Here is a 15,982-nt window from a genome sequence, read left to right on the forward strand (position 1 = left end):
GTGCATAAGTTCTTTTGAATTGGTGTTTCAAGATTCTTCGGGTATAATCCTAGCAGTGGAGTCGCTGGTTCAAAAGGCAGTTCCATTTTTAACCTTTTGAGGTAATTCCATACTGTTCTCCATAGTGGCTGCACCAGTCTGCATTCCCACCAACAGTGCAGTAGGGTTCCCGTTTCTCCACATCCTCGCCAGCACTTGTTGCTTGTTGATTTGTTGACGATGGCCATTCTGACTGGTGTAAAATGGTATCTCATTGTGGTTTTTATTTGCATCTCCCTGATGGCTAATGATGTTGAGCATTTTTTCATGTGTCTATGGACCTTCTGTATGTCCTCTTCGGAGAAGTGTTTGTTCAGGTCCCTTGCCCATTTTTTAATTGGGTTGTTTGTTTTCTTGATGTTGAGTCGTATCAGCTCTTTATATATTTTGGAAATCAGTCCCCTGTCTGTGATGTCATTGGCAAATATGTTTTCCCATATGGTTGGTTTCCTTTTCATCTTGCTGATGTTGAAATTATCTTGAAACAAGCCCTGTTGTTTGGTTTACAATTTTGTTACCTGAGTTAGATTCTTTATTCTTTTTACCATTTTATTCTTGGACTGCTGAAATACCTTATTTTAAATGAGTGCTATCTGAGTTAAATCTTTTCAATCCAAAATATTACACACTTTATTCTTTAAAAATTTCAATACCGTGAAACAATTTTTAAGTGATACAGATCTTATTAATCTATGATGACTCACGAGCATCAACCTGGTAACACTGGTATATCACCAGTTAGATAAATGTGCAAAATGAGTTAACATACCAAAGTTTTAGTGTAATTGTTTATATTTTCCTAAACACATTGATTCTGAAATGCTGGGCAAATAAAATTAGAGATTTTAGTCTTAAAATATATGAAATATAACATTCGCATAATGTCTTACTAATAGTTTAAGGCAGTTATGTAAGTTTTGATTAATAAGTGCAAATTAGCCCTGGCTGGTGTGGCTCAGTGGATTGAGTGCCAGCCTGTGAACCAAAGGGTTGTCAGTTCGATTTGCAGTCAGGGCATATGCCTGGGTTGCAGGCCAGGTGCACAGTTGTGGGTGTACGAGAGGCAACCACACTTTGATGTTTCTCTCTCTTTCTTCCTCTCTTCCTCTCTCCCTAAAAATCAATCAATCAATTAATAAATAAATAATCGTTTAAAAAGTGCAAATTGGCAGTTATAAAAATAGTCATGATGTTATAAAGTACAGTATAGGGAATATAGTTTTTTTGGGGGGTCCCCCTCCTCTGTTCTTGTCTCACTCTCAAGAATTCAGGCGAGAGACAACGTGTGTAGTGGAAATAGCAAGTTTATTTATGAAATACACTTGAGCACAAAGCTGCAAGTGGGCACCCAGCTAGTCTGAGTGTACTGCCTATTGGGGTTTTAGGGGTTTTCTGCTCGTAGCCAGTTTCTAGGTTTCCCCTCCTCCCATCTTCAGACCTTGGGATTAATATACAGTTTAAAAGCCTTTTCCAGATAGTGGAAATGATACAGAAAGAATTTCAAGGGCTCCCCTCCTGCGCTCTCATGTTTTTTTCCTTGTGATTTCTGGAACACCTGGCAGTCTTACTGCACCAGACTCAGAACTGCTGAGTTAATGGGTGAGACATGTCTCCCTCCCACTCCCTGCCTTGATTGGCTATCCTGCCAAACAGATCCCTAGAAAATAATTGATTTGATTAATTGCATCATTTTTGCATTTGTGGTATATGATATGTAATAAATTTTATTTATGTTTTAAAATTAACTGACCTCATCCGGGGCTCTTCAAATTCCTCCTCTCTGGTGGTTTGTGGATCATCTACCGATAGCACAACTCCCTGGGGGCATGGTTCAAAATATGCAGATTCTGTTCTGCCAGCTCCAAACTGTGAGTTAATTGTGGGCTCTGGCTGAGAAATTTTTATTTGTAAAGGTAGTAAGTAATCCTTTCATCTGCTAAAGATTAAGAAAAGTTCCAAAGTATATACCATTTTCAGTTAACTTTCTTTTAAGTTGCTCAGTCGTTTATTATTATTTCAAAGCAATTTTAATTATGCTATTAGAGTTGTCCCAATTTTTTCCCTTTGCCCCCCTCCACCTGGTACACCCCTTCCCTCAAGCAATCACCCCGCTTAGTGCATGTCCATAGGTCATGCACTTATGTTCTTCAGCCTCTCCATTTCTTTAATATTCTTAACATCCCACTGTCTATTTTGTATCTACCAATTATGCTTCTTAATCCCTGCGCCTTTTCCCCCATTCTCCCTCTTCCCCTTCCCTGCTGATAACCCTCCATATGAACCACATATCTATGATTCTATTCATGTTCTAGTTGCTTGCTTAGTTTGTTTTTGTTTTTCTCTTTTTAGATTCAGTTGTTGATAGTTGTGAGTTTGTTGTCATTTTACTGTTCATAGTTTTGATCTTTTTCTTAAATAAGTCCCTTTAACATTTTATATAATAAGGGCTTGGTGATGATGAACTCCTTTGACTTTACCTTCTCTGGGGAGCACTTCATCTGCCTTTCCATTCTAAATGATAGCTTTGCTGGATAGAGGAATCTTGGTTGTAGGCCCTTGCTTTTCATCACTTTGAATACTTCTTACCAGTCTCTTCTTGCCTGCAAAGTTTCTTTTGAGAGGGCAGCTGATAGTCTTATGGGAACTACTTTGTAGGGAACTCTCATCTTCTCTTTTGCTGCTTTTAAGATTCTTTATCTTTCACCTTTGGCATTTTAATTATGATGTGTCTTGGTGTTGTCCTCTCTGGGTCCAACTTGTTTGGGACTCTATTGGCTGTTTATTTCTTCCTTATGTTCCAAATCATTGATTTGAACCCTGGCTTCCTTCCCTTCACTGTTGGTCCCCTGTAGGTTTTTCTTTATTTCACTTAGTGTAGCCTTCATTTATTTCCTTATTTATTTGCCATGCTCAATGAATTCTCTGAGCATCCTTATCACCAGTGTTTTGAATTCTGCATCTGATAGGTTGGCTATCTTTGTTTCACTTTGTTCTTTTCGTGGAGTTTTGTTCTGTTTTTTCATTTGGGCCATATTTCTTTGTTTACTCAACTTGGCAGCCTCCCTGTGTTTTTTTCTGTGTATTAGGTAGAGCTGCTTTAATTCCCTGTCTTGGAGCACCTGTTACATTGTAAGGGGCAGAGTGTTAGGTATTGACCAGGGCGGGGCAACCTGTTCCACTGCTTTGTGGCGTTGTATGTTGGGCAGGGGTCTGAGATGGAACAATGCTACTTGCTCAGCACTCGCCCTGTTTCCAGTCACTTCACTCACTTTCCATATATGACTGGTGCCCCTCTAGCTGTTGCCCTATTGATGGTTCCCTGAGCAGGTGGGTTTGAGTGCTTTCTAGGACTGTGGTGGCCCTCTGAACAGACAGACATGGGTGATTTCTTCTCCCTCACACCCCCAAACTCACTGGTTTCCACAGCCAGAAGCTATGAGGCTTTATTTTCCCAGCACTGGGAACCTGCACTTCAGGGTCTGGCCTGGGGCTGGGATCACTCCCCAGGTGTCCCTCCTAGCTTCTATCCACCACGTGTGAGTGTGGGACCACCCGTTCCACCAGCCGCCACCACTGCCTTGCTGCTCCCTTGCCACTGCCACACCGTGTCCTCTTCACCCCACCTTCCCATTTCTGCCGCTCCTACCGAGCTGGATGAATATTTACTCTTTAAATTCTTAGTTGTTAGACTTCCATACAGTCTGATTTTCTGGCAGTTCTGGTTGTTCTTTGTTTTGAGGTTAGTTGTGATCCTTCTTATGGTTGTGCAAGGAGGTGAAGCGTGTCTACCTATGCCTCCATTTTGGCCAGACATGTGAGCTAACTTTTTATCAATCGAGAGATGAGAGAAGATTTCTCATGTGCACTCATCACTGGAGTTCAAAACCATTCCTGAGGGGTAGTTGGAGTCTATTAATTTCCTCAAACTGCTGTAACAAAGTACCATAAACTTGGCTTAAACAACAGAAATTTATCCTCTCACAGTTTTGGCGTATAGAAGTCCAAAATTGAAATGTTGCAGTCCAGTGTTTGTGTCCCTCTCCCTCAAATTCATATGTTGAAACCTGACCACCCAATGCAATAGTATTATTTCTTTTGGCAAGTAATTAGGGTTAGACGAGATCATGAGTGTGAAGCTAACATTTACTTCCCTTTGAAGGTCTAGCAAATAATATTTAGGACTGTTAGCTGTGCATATACTGAGATTACAATTTGTGGTTGGGTTTACTTTAAAAAGCACACATGACATTTTATTTTTCTTAACGACATTCAGTCTACCTTGTATATACCTTGTCCTATCTTTACATGAAATTAAGGGTTCTACATCCTTATGTTAATTTATGTCCCCTACATTTTTAGCAAAATGTTTTGCATGTAGCAGTAGCAGGTGCTCATCAAAGACTGGTTGGATAAATGATTGTTAGTAGGTGATAACTTGTAATAGATGAAGTTTTGATCATTCTTCTGTGAGTGCCATAATTCTAAATATTTTGGATTTGGGAAACTAAAACTTTATCTAATTAGATTTTATAGGCAATTCGACCAGTGAATGTTTTGAGTAGCAGACTTAATATACTTTGAGTTGCTATTTCATGTTGCTTGCCAGGCATTTTTGTTCATTGGATGTGGTGTTAACTTGTTGGATGTCTACCTTTGTGAGACATAGTATTCCTCAAGATTAAAATAAAGGGATAATACACTTCGTGTTCTCAACTTTTAGAATATGTCCACTTGCCAAATTGAGTAACAGTGCATGACAGTGAGTTGTCTAGGCTAAACAGCAGTTTCATTAGTTTTTTGTTTTTGTTTTTTTGTGACGTGTATTTCCAGACAATAAAGGCTGGGAAGAAGGCTGTCAGGCAAATGTGCATATGTGTGTATGCTTTGTAAGTAAAAACATTCTAGGGCTGGTTTAAGATACTCCAAAAGCAAATAAACAAATGTGGTTGGTGGATTGGAATCCTGCTATGGTGTCAAGGCTAAAAGACTAATATCCTTTATTGGTACTTTATATTCATTCTATAGACTAGAATGATGGTTTAAGTACTAACATACTAAATTCCTAGTATAAGAAATAACTCATTCCTCTAGTCATCTATTGAGTACTTTGTAGCTAATATAGCTGTTGATGGTGCAAAGACATTGGCTGATGTCACTAGCTTAATTTTCTAAAATTATATATTTAAAAAGGCTTATTCACTGGAGATTAAGTGTTTTCCTTTTTTGGAGAAAACTTTAAATGGGTATGTAAAGTACTCCGATGACATTACTGTATGGCTGCCACCTTGTTAATACAAAATCAGAGTCATCTTGCTTTGCATAAGCTAGAGGTACTTGACTGAATAAGGCTTTTATTTATTTTTCTTGTTAAAATTCAAAGTTATTTCAGCCTATAGGTTTTATGACCTATTTTTCCAGTACCTTGAGAAGGCTGGTCTAGAAAACCTATTTAGAATAGCTATTTAGTCTGAAATCAAGCATTTGCTAATTAAAGAAAAATTAACTCATAGTTGAAATAGAATAGTTCTTGCATTTCACTTGTGTGAGCCTGCTGAGAATACTTATGTGGACTTTTGAATTTGGAACCTCTGATGGCTACAGAAACAAAAGCTCTGTTGTCGTCCTGTCCTGGGCTTGAAGAAGCCTGTCTTCCTTTGAATTATGTGAGGAAGGGATTCCATACTGATGCTAAATTTTCAGAAACCTAATTCTAGCAAGAGAGTCATCGCTGCATGAGGCCAATCCTGGAATCAGTTTCCTTTAGAAACCAGTACTATGTGCTAGACACTGGGAATAAGATGCAGCTCTTCTCTCTTGGAGTTTATGGGCCAGACGTTGTGCCAGACAGTAATTTATAAAATAAAATATAAAAAGGCTGTGAGGGAAACTGGGAAAATTGGTTTTTGGAATCTGGATGCATCGCTCCTCGCACAAAGCCTGGGTTCTGTTAGTGAGGAAGAAGGAGAGCTGTGCAGGCTACAGGAACATAGTCCACATTATAACTGAGACCCCTCTTTTTTGTTCATAGCTGGCTCACCCTAGAAGCCCAACTCAAATTCTGCCCCTTTCTACAAGCAGCTTTGATGAACAAAACTGATGCCAACGCTGTCCGACTCCCTGTGATCATCCGTAAAATATGCTGATAAAAATCACCTCACTCCTTTTTAAGAAATGTAGTACGTGTAATTATTCTAATATATAATTCCATTTAAAGAATTACAGTATGTATGGAGCCCATGTATACTGTGGTATAAAGTGGGTGTTTGGATATTTTCTAGTTTGCATGATCAGGAAGAGAACAGAATGGAAAATACAATCTCCAAAGCAGTGTTTATCCTGGAACTACTCAATTGAGGATAGAGAGGTTGTTCAAATTTAACTATAATTCTAATTTGTATTCTGTAGGTGCAGTTATAACCTTCAGATAATAAGCTAGTTCTCATTCATCTTGGGTATTTTTACCCTGTAAAGCCTGTAAAGCTCATGCATTCATTAAGTACTATGAACTTGATCAATTAAAAAGACCTGCTGGATTTGATTTCTGTTCATTATAAACAGTTAAGAGGTGAGACCATCCTCCATCGAAACCCAACTATTTTCCAGGAGATTTGGAAGCAAAAGATCTAATGTGACCTTAAAAATTAGAATGTGTAACTTTTAGTATATTAGATAGGTAGTGATATCTGACTCACTGAATTCTGAGATATTTGTTATTTTGATGTCTGCTGTCCACATTCATACAGCTAAATATAAATTTCATGAAGACTCAACACGAACCTTGTATTTTCCACAGTACCCCGTGAAGGATTCTTCAAGTCCTATAGAAGGTTCACTGTAAGGCCTGATACCCTGTCCTCAATACCCTGTTGTTTCAATAACAGTAGTAATGCATACCTAACTGTATTTGTTTTCTTTCCTGCCAGTCCAGGGTTGCCAGATTTAGTAAACACAAAAATGTAACACCCAATCAAATTTGAAATTTAGATAAATAACAATGAATTTTGAATATAATATGTTCCATTAAACAATGAACAAACCGTTTTTTTTTTTTGTATAATTGTGTCCCAAATATTACATGGGACATGTAACAAAATGTATTGTTTCCTGAAATTCAAATTTGACTGGAAATTCTACATTTTATTTGGCGACCCTGTCGGTCAGTCCCCTGCAAAGTTGCCAAGTATTTCTGGGAGCCCTCAGCGTGTCAGACTCACCTGCTTAGCAGTGGGCGTCATTGTAGCTTCAACCGGGCCCAGCACCGATGCTCTCAGTGCCTTGGAGGGAGGGGAGCGCTCGTTAGCGTGAATGTGCCTGGATGGGCCGGACCAGCTTTAATGCTGTAACCCCCACTGCAGTTCCGGGAATAAGGCCAACAGTTTTTCATGGATAGTCACCAAGGGATTTCACATATTCACTGCACTTTTTAGCCTGCGAGGAAGCAGCTACATACATGATATCCATGAAATATCTCTGGTTAGCTGAGGCTAAAAAGTTATTTTAGCAATTTCCCAGATGAATGTTGCTTTGAGGTGCCAAATAGTGTTATAAAAGTTACCAGACTGGGAAGCAGACCTGGGGACACTTTTGTTTTTATGACACCCACATTTATGTCTACAACACACTTATAGATAAAAATTCAACAGATAATAAAGTTAAGAAACACGTGCTTCCAGTAAGTTTTTTAAAACCTGCTAGCTGCATTTATATTACATGTGAGTAAAAAGAATGATTACCGAGAATAAAGCAGTTGAATATTTGTACAAACTATTTTATGAGGCATTCATAGTGTTTCTAATGTTAGTAAACCACTGTGTATTATATCAATTTAATTTAAATGATTTGATCATTCTTGTGGAATAAAGGTTCATTAAAAATGTTATAGAAATACTGTAGATAAATATTTGTAAAGCTGCTATTGCCATTGTGCCAGTATTAAAATGTATTCTACCTTGGATCACTTAATAATTTTTATGACATATTTTATATTGTACCTATTTGAGAATCCTGTAAATGCTATGGCTTCATTAAACTGTTGCTGATCATATGCTCCCATTGTTTATCCTGAGACTAAATGACAACCAGAGAACATAAACTACCAAGGTGTATCTGGTTATGTTTTTAGATAAAGAGCAATAGTAAAAAACCTTTGATTTTTTTTCTTTTTTAATGTTTTCACTAGAACTATAGCACATCCAGAAAGGTATATAATACAAATATATAAATTAATGAAGCATAAAGCAAACACCCATTTAACCATCAAGAAAGAGGCATTATAAATGTCTTTAGAAGCCCTGTCTCCCTCCCCTATTATAACCTTTCCTCTAAACTAATTATTGATATACTTGTTACAATACATAGTTCTTGCTTTTGCCCTCTAAGAATGCATCCCTAAATGCTGTGGTTTGTTTTGTTTGCTTCTGAACTCTACATTAATAAAACCATACATTATATATTCTTCTGTCTTCTTTCAATCAACATTTATTTTTTAAGATTCAACCATGTCATTGTACTATTGGGTTGGTCAAAAAGTCTGTTTAGATTTTTCCATAAAATAAAAGACACATTTTTAACTTTCACCAGTAATTTTGTTGACTTGGATATTTGAGTATGTGAACTACCTCCTGCTATTGACTTCTATAGGGTAGAGGCCAGGGGTGCTGCTAAACTTCTTTCAATGCATAAGATAACCCCACAGCCAAGAATTCTTTGGCTCAAATGTCAACAGTACCAAGAAACTTTGCAAACCACTTTTGACATGTTCGATCAGTCACAGCCCCTTCTCCACACACTACACAATTTAAAAAATATTTCAGTTGCATTTTTTTACCTATTTTGCAGTAATAAAGCATATGTGCTCAAAATGTTGTGTATTTTCTATCTTTAGTATTAAAATGACTGCACAAAAGTTCACTGATTTTGCAGGGCTGCCAACTTGTTAATACAAAATCAAAATCATCTAGCCTTGCTTAAGCTAGAGGTACTTGGCTGAATAAGGCTTTTATTTATTTTTCTTGTTAAAATTCAAAGTTATTTCAGCCTATAGGTTTTATGATATACTTTGCCAGTATCTTGAGAAGGCTGGTCTAGAAATCCTATTTAGAATAGGTATTTAGTAAAGTACTGTCAGCACCGTGAAATCAAGCATTTGCTAATTAAAGAAAAATTAACTTGTAGTTGAAATAGAATAGTTCTTGCATTTACCTTGTGTGAGCCTGATGGGAATACTTATGTGGAATTTTGAATTTGGAACCTCTGATGGCTACAGAAACAAAAGCTCTGGTGTTGTCCTGGGCTTGAAGAAGCCTGTCTTCCTTTGAATTATGTGAGGAAGGGATTCCATACTGATGCTAAATTTTCAGAAACCTGATTCTAGCATGAGAGCCATTGCTATATGAGGGCAATCCTGGAATCAGTTCCACTTTGAAACCAGTACTATGTGCTAGACACTGGGAATAAGATGCTGCTCCTTCTCTCTCGTATTTATGTGCCAGAGGTTGTGCCAGGCAGTAAACAAAGAGTGAAGTAAAATAGAATATAAAAGGGCTGTGAGGGAAGCAAACTGGGTGCTAGTTACAGTGTCTGAAGAAAATGACTTAATGTGCCGGCTTTCACACCGGAGTGTCTTCTCCACGTGTGCGCACAGGGCAGACCTCTGAAAGGGCCGTCCTTACTTTGCTAGATCAATGGCTGTGTTGAGCCAAGTGGGAGGGGCACCTTTCCCCAACCATTGTAAAGCATTGTTTACTGGGTTTCAGACCCTGTTTCCCAGAGTGCATTGTTCACTGTCAAACCCCATCTGCAGAAATTTTGGAGTCATCCCTGACTCAGTGGTAGCCCCCACCTAACAGAGTGGCAAGTGAAGAACCAGACGTGGATTCTGAGAATTTCCAGGAAGTGACAACATTTTAGAACTATAAAGTGTGTCCCCTTCCCAGCCACCCACACTGGTGTTTATTCTGTAGGCCAGCTACTTTTCTGAGAGCAGTGTAGCCAAAGGGAGGACGAATGTCACTCAGATTTCAGCTTTAAGGGGGAGTTCAGGTTGCAGGAGCCTGACCAGCACCTGGGCATTTCCTGGGGTGCCAGGCCCTGTGGCTTCCTTGGGAAGCTCTGCATGCAGCACGCACGCCTGCCCCCGCAACTTCCCACCCTCTTTACCGCCCGCGTCCCACCACCCCTGGCTGCTGGCGTCCGTGGCCACCAGGTGTGCAGCCCAATCCCGCCTCACTGTGAGGGGCAAGGGGAGGCCCGTCAGGAGGGAGCTGTCCCCTCTGCAGGGAAAAGGACCCTGATTCTGGAGAAAAAGGCTCGCTCTCCTGTAGTACTCTCACCCCAGACTAATATAACTGCCTAAGTAAAGGTTGGAACCTGAGGTGGGGGAGGGGTGCTTTGTGCTAAGGGGCACGTGCATGATATGGCTGCCAACTGTGACACAGCTGCCAACTGTGACACCGCTGCCAATTGTGACACGGCTGCAAATTGTAGGCTCCTGCTCAGTGCCTGTGCCTGCACCTCATTTGTCTGGGTCTCATTGCGCTGCCCCAGACCCCCTGACCCCCACTCCAGATCGCTCACTGTGCCCTGGGTCCCCAGGTCACTCACTGTGCCCCAGCCCCTCCGGGTCACTCCTTGTGCCCCAGCTTTCCTGGGTTGCTCATTGTGTCTCCCGGACCTCTGTTAGCATGTCCGGGCTGCACCTCTGGGCCCCATTGATTTTTTGGCAGCTATTGTGGCTGCTGGCCGAACCATCGCCAACGGAGATCCGAGCTCAGGAGCCAGAAGCCCCTGAGACGAGAGACCCTCCTGAGGTGGAGCAAGAGAGCTCAGCTCTGCTCCAATGGCCTCTTTATCCAGGAGACAATGCAGAACCTTCCACAGGCCTGCAGAAGTCTCCAGGTCACCCTCCCAAGCCAAATAGATATTTTAGAGTGACAGGTCGGCCTTTGGACCTGGAGCTAACTCTTCACCTAGAGGCTACTGTGGAGGCTGACCGTCCGACACCGCTGCAGCAGGCCACCGCTCCTCCGAAACACCCTGAGGCGTTGATTCCAGGTCCAGAGACTGTTCAGCCCCAGCAGCCACCCTGGTCTGAGCAGTTTCTCAGGGCCCATCAAGCAGTGTCATCTGAGGTCGGTCCTCCAATGCCTGAACAGAAGGCCGTCATCCATATATGTGAGATCTGTTCCTGCCGAAATGAGACGCTGTCTTGTTCTGGTCTCGGCCCAACGCAGGCGCTCCACAGAGTGCCTGTGCCAGACTCCGACACGTACAAGAACATCTTCACCACCTTGTAAGAACTGCCTTTCTTCCTTTGTTCTCCGCAACCTGCCTGACCTGCCAGCCTTCTCCTCCTGGTCTCCCTGGGCCTTCCTCAGCTTCTCAAACCCACACTGACTACTTCCTGCTTTTATATTTTGTTTGTCATCTGTTCCTTATCTTCATTCCCCTTCTCACCATTGTTTCCTCCTCTGCATGTGTCCTTACTGGTTTTTCTTTAGCCCCATCGCTTCATTCCTTAACCCTCTACTCTCCTCCCACTTCTATGCCATCCTCTTTACAGCTTCGTGGCCCTCTCCGAATCTCATTGGTGGTGATACAACAAATTGGTTAAGAGAAGAGACTCTAGAGCCAGAGTGCCCGAGTTTGAATGTAGTTATGCCATATATTAGTGTTTGGGTTCAATTTCATCATCTGTAAAGTCAAGATTATGATAGTTACCATCTCTTAGGATTGTTGTGAGATTTAGATGAGTTCACCTATGTCAGTGCCTATCATATATCCAGTTATACCCAGAACTCACATTTGCCACCTGGCTTTCTAAATATATCACCCATTCTGTGTCCAGCCAGGGCTAAGTACTATGGGAGCCACAGAAGTATGACATTGTCTATGAAACATGACAATGACAGGTGGGAAGAAAGGGAATATGACTAAAAAGGGAGATGATATATAGTTAAGTACTAAAAAAGATACAGACCAGAGGTGGTATAATTCAGCAGAATCGGTAGTCACTGGCCTATGGAAGTCGGAAGACTGCATGGTTAAGCTATAACTTTAACTGGGACTAAAAGGTGCCTGTGGTTTGTTACATAGAGGAAAAATAATGCGTACAGTCTTGGCAACAGCATGGCTGCAGGAACGACCAGGACTTATTAGGCTAGTCTTGCTGTCAAGAATTGGTTTAGGAAGCGGTGAAAAATATGATTATGAAAAACTTTGGCTCTAGGAGTTTGGAAGTTGCACTGAGACTGGGAGAGCCCCTGAATGTTTTCAAGTGAGAGAGACAGGTGATTAAAATAAGAGGGTTATTTTAAATTCCATATGTAGAGTGATCTCAAGAGGAAAGCTTGATTCAGGGAGACCGGTAGAATACTTGAGCAAAATCTAGCAGTAAAGCAAGAAGAGTGGTTGTGATAGGAGGAGAAAGAACATCCTGGGAACAGTGTAAAGAAAAACTGACAGGCTGTAGTAACTGGCTGGAGTTGGGGAATGGGGTGTACAGGAAAGATAAAAATCAAATACGACCCTGTAAAGTTTCTGTCCTGGGTGATGAGGAGAACCACAGTGGTGTACGAGGTGGACAAAGAGCATTTGGAGAGGAGAGCCAGATTGAAGGCGATGAGTTCAGACTGGGCAGCTTTTATTGGGGAGCCGAAAGCAACCAAAGGTTTCTGGTTGGGTGGAAGTGTCCACTGTGCAGAGGGACAGACAGGGACCTGTTTGACTTTTCTCACCTTCCTGGGAAACGCGCATATAAACTGGACAGGTAAGTTGTCGCTGAGGGACGAGGACAAAGCTAAAGGTGAAGATTCAAAGTTACCCACGGAGTTAGTGATTGAGACTGAACCTCGGGAATTTCACAGATTCTTTTAAACGCTTGTAATTCATGGGTACAGCCTCCCTGTGTTGTTGGTGTTGGTGTTAAAGTCACAGAAACACACAGGATAAATGTGAAAATCCCACACAGCACTTCCCGCCACTCCTGTTACCACTTTGGCATGTGTCTGTTCTTGCAATCTCTCTCTCTTTTTCTTCTTTTCCTTTTCTTTTGCAGTTTCCCCCCTAAAGAGGTAATACTTTACTCCTTGCTCAGTGATTTGTGCTTTCCCTTGTCACATATGTCTGTCAGATCTTTCCATATCAGTCCTTCTCATTTCTAATTGCCCTTATCTTTCTAACACCTGGAAAGATTCCCACAGAGGGCACTGACCCAAAGTTTTGCTGTGGCCTGGCTGACGCAAGGTTTCTTTGTGTTAATTTGCTGATAATGATACATTTTTGGTATTTTTCTGTGGAATTATTATTTTTGTATTCGTTTGTACAAGGAGTCATTTTAGACACAGGTGGTTTTGGAGAAAATGCATTCAAAGTAATCAACTGGCAACACCTAGCCAAATAAGAAATTGAGGTTCTGAGGAGATGCCTCATGGTTTGTGCCAGGGGCCCCACATTATGTCTTTATTAATTTGTGCAGACTGGGAAAGCTGATAGCTGTGGAAATTAGAAAGCTGGTATTTTCTTCATTTGATTAATCCCCACAAGGTTGCCATGACTGTTTTAATTACTCTGTTTGTTCTTTTCCTGCCTATTTAAAGATACTAACTGTGTTTCTTTGCAGCGATTTAAAAGGCAACTCTATTTCTCACCTTGATAAGGACTCATGGAGGTTCTTCCATGTAACTGAGAAACTGTGAGTATATTCTCTCCAAAAATGTATACAAACAAACAAACAAACAAGCAAACCTGACTGCATTGTAAGGTCCTTCTTGGTCCCCAATTTTGAGGTCATTAGCTCTGAGAAAAGGTATTCACCTCCATATCATAAATCAACCTCTATTGATTCCAAGTCTGTGTTTATTTAAAAAATTAAATTGGCAGGCTCTCTTTAAAATGAGTCAATTTAACCTTATTCTTCACTGTAACAAGTAATACATGTTTATATTCTCAGTATATAAAAATGAAATACAGGCATAGTGAAACCTTCGCTTCTGCCCTCGTCCCCCACCCTTAAGGTGAGGCTGTTCTGAGCTGTTTACTGTGTGCCCTTGCAGACCTTTCCCCGGGCCTTTGCCTACATACTGATAGCACAATAGGCATGTTGTGTGATTTTCTTTCTTTCTTTTTTTTTTTTTACATAAATGGTAACAACTCGGTCCTTCCACCTCTTGCTATGTCTTAGATTTGTTTCCTTCCTGGTTAACCAATTCATTTAAACTCCTGCATAATATTCTACAGGATGGGTGTGTTACAGTTAAAAATCCCCCTATTGGTGGATGTTTAGATTATGTCTAGTTTTCCTGTTGCATGTATTGCTGCAACGAACATTCTTGTACATGCATCTTTGTGAACATGGACAGGCTTTCTGCAGAATAGACATTTAGGAATGGAGTTGTTGGGGCGAAGAGTATACTGATATAACATTTTGACTGCCCTCAAAGAAGTTGTGCCAACTTATGCTCCAGGCAGTAGTAGGCCACGACAACATTCATCTCCAGCACTGATAGTCTCCATTTTTTGGCTGATGTAATGAGTGAATAAAAGGGGTCCCATCTGAATTTGAATTTTTCTGGTTACTTGTAAATTTAACTGGAGAGTATCATGCTTTGTGAAATAAACCAGGTGGTGAAAGAAGAATACCATATTATCTCACTTCATACAGGAATCTAATGAGAAAACAAACCAATGAGCAAAGTAGAACCAGAGACATGGAAACAAGGAACAGGCTGACAGTGACCAGAGGAGAGGGGAGAGGGGAAAAGGGGGGAAAGAAGGGGAAGGGTCTAGTGACGAAACTAGTGTAAATGACCCATGGACATGGACAACAGGGAGGGGGTTGGCTGTGGGAGAGGGCTGGGGGTGGGCAGGGCAGGGGAGAGCAATGAGGGGAAAAATGGGGACAATTGTAAGAGAACAACAATTTTAAGAAATCTTTAAATATTGAACATTTATATTTCTTCTCTGACTTTGCCCTGTCCTTTTTTGCCTATTTCTCTTTTATCTTTTTTAAATCAATTTGTAGAAAAGTCAGTTTGGGTACACAGGTAGTTTGGGAAAAAATATTTACATTCAAAGTAATTAACTGGCATTTTTTATGACAAGTTTGTGTGTCATATTATTAGGTCAACTCGAACAGATGTCATAAACAACCTCTGAGTTAATAATAAGAGACCAAATAGCCATAGTAATCTAAAAACAGGGTTTACGATCACCCTCTAAGATATCTTATTGGTAACGAAAAATGCTAGAACCAAGCAGGTGTTTTTCTTTTTTTTAACTTATGAATTTCTTTGAAATTATATATAGTTTATATTTTCCATGATAGAGTCTGAATTGGAAATTTTATTTCCCAAACTTGTAAGAAAAATGAAAGTCATTTAGCACAAGAAATAAATAAGATTAGTTTTCTTTAAGGAGTAGAGAGAACGGAGTAGTCTGAAAGATGGTGTAGGAGAAAAAACTTTGGATTGTGTAACTATATACCTATGGAATTTTGAGCCATGAGAAATATACATTGCACATTTTTTAAGTTAAAAATTAAACATTCGTTTTTTTAAATAACATGTGTTTGGGATCTGATAGACAATAGCATGAATCTGGGAAGTGTTGAAGATTTCTAAGTCAGCTTGAGATCTCTACCTTATGAGGGAGAGGTCTCTAACTTAGGGTCAATAGACCCCCCCAGAGCAGGATTTCTTCGCCTTCTTCTTTTTTACTTTAGTCTCTATGTTTTTAAATGAAATAGAAAAACAATAAAAAATAAATTTAAAAAATATATAAGAAAATAAAGGAAAACTATTACTGAAAAAAGTTTTCAAATATTTTTTAAAGCTATCGATATAGTCATAGATCTGCTTCTCTTAACATACTAAGAAACGAGCTATAGTGGTAGATCTAATAACTGGTTATAGTTTCTAAGTAGTGATGTGAATGACATCTGCAACAA

This window comes from Furipterus horrens, unplaced genomic scaffold, assembly GCF_987537825.1.
Source record: "Furipterus horrens unplaced genomic scaffold, mFurHor1.1.pri manual_scaffold_11, whole genome shotgun sequence".
In the NCBI taxonomy this organism is placed as follows: domain Eukaryota; kingdom Metazoa; phylum Chordata; class Mammalia; order Chiroptera; family Furipteridae; genus Furipterus; species Furipterus horrens.